Genomic DNA, 2,071 nt, shown 5'->3' on the forward strand with positions numbered 1-2,071 from the left:
CAATTTTGTAAAACAAAAAAAAAAAAAAAGAAGAAACAGTTCAAGAATGTGAATTTCATTTCTCACATATATTTTCCTAGGCTTCTTTTTTGTTTCTTTCTGTTTTTTTTCTTGGTGTTTCATTATGTACTTTGAATTTTCTCCAGATTTTTACCTACCCTTGTTCTCTTTGACATATGAAAAATGTTCTTGCATTCTGCCATCATGCAGGGGTATCAAATGACAAAGAAATTGTTCATTCAAGAAGACCCGACTGTACTATCATTAGATTCAGAATAATCTATCTGCACAGACCTCCACAGACAAGGACTAACAGCACAGGGCTCACTCCATGGATGGGTACATTCATTCAAAATTCTCACTCTATGCCACTATATATAAAGCACTGTGCTTGCTTCGAAGCTCCAAGAAATTAATGAGGATGTTCTCGTTCTCAAGGAACTCACCTCTGCTGGGAATGACGGACTAAAACAGAAGAGGCACTGGCTCTACCAGAGATGTGGACATATGTAAAAGAAGGAAGACTTGGGGCACAGCCTTCCTGCACTGGGTGGTGAAGGCGCATGATGGCTTTTGCAAGGGGACAGACTAGCACAGGCAAAGACACAGACACATGAAAGAACACGGAGATAAACATAGGCATTTCAAGGACACAAGACCAGACCACAGGAAAGGTGGCAAAAAAACTGAAGACTAGAAATATCTGTGGAAAATAGATCATGAGAGCTTTGCTGTGTCATGCCAAGGAAGTTAGATTTATCCTGTATTAAAAGGAGGAAAAAACACAAGTTGGGCTTTCTATTTAGCATAGGGTTCAATCAGGAGCTATAACAGAATATGCTATGTTTCTCCCATGGCTGTAGGAGACGTCTATGTGGGAGAACAGAGGGGAGGGAAGAATCCTGTTCAACTGACTACAACTTGAAGAAGGTGGTCTTTGAGCAACGCCTTGAAGGATGAGCAGAACTGACACTGTGAATGATACTGATGAGGAAGGTGCCCTGTTGAGAGCAGAGGTTGGAGAGCATGTGTGGTTTGTTCAGAAAGGATCATGGAACCTTCCAGCATTGGCTCAAGGTTGTTGAGGGATTAGGAAAGATAAACCAGAAAGTTAGACTGAGCTCCCATTGTGGAAACCTTTGAATGTCGTGTTGAGTTTGTTGTTCTGAAGGCAACAGGAAGCCTGCAGGAATAGGATTTAGAAGTTAACTCTGGTAACACTGTGGAACAGTGGATTGGATGGGGAGTGAAACTAGGCAAGGATACCAGTCCTGGGATATCTGCAGAAGCCAGGTGACAGATGAGAAGGGCCTTGAACCTGAAGCTGGGCATGCAGGTGGGTCACACCTTCCAACCTTCCTTGCAGTTGGGTGTAGCCCTTCAGAATGTAAGCGGAAGTGACATGTCCCACTGCCAGACCTGTGCATCAAAGCTCCCAGAATGCCTCTCTAGTGTCTTTTGCCTTCCAGCTAGCAGAGGTGAATCTGAGCTCAGGGCGGCCTGGAAGCCCAATGAACATGGCTGAGTCCCCTTCAGCCGGAATCTTTGAATAACTACATGGACAGTGCCACATTGGTGACCAACTTATGCAGTAATTTCATGAGCAATGTAAAGTACTTTCCAATAAAAATACAAGTACAATACAAAGTACTTTACAATAACCTTGTATTGGTTTTGTGCCATTTTGTACTTTGGGAGCTATTTATTATACAGCAATGCCTATCCTACCCAACATTGGCCTCAACTAAAATGGTGACAGTGGGGATGGATGGAAAGAGACAGTCAAGAGACACTGGTGATTAGTCCTCAATATTTGACTATGCATTTCAAGTTTGAGGTGAGAGTGAAGGATCAAAGATGGTGCCAACAATTCCAGCCTGAATGAAGAGGAGGGTTGTGAGACCATTAATCTGAAAGAGTGACCAAGGAAGGAGAAGGTTTTGGAGGAAGATAATGACATCCATTTGAGATTTGCAGAAGTTGGAGTATCTGTGAAGGAATTCAGGTGGAACTGTCCAATGGGCGTTTAGGACTATGTCAAGGAGTCTGACCATAGAAGCTAGTGGAGCTG

Source organism: Carlito syrichta, unplaced genomic scaffold (genome assembly GCF_000164805.1).
Source record: "Carlito syrichta isolate Samal-C Ts95f unplaced genomic scaffold, Tarsius_syrichta-2.0.1 Scaffold304740, whole genome shotgun sequence".
Taxonomy (NCBI): Eukaryota; Metazoa; Chordata; class Mammalia; order Primates; family Tarsiidae; genus Carlito; species Carlito syrichta.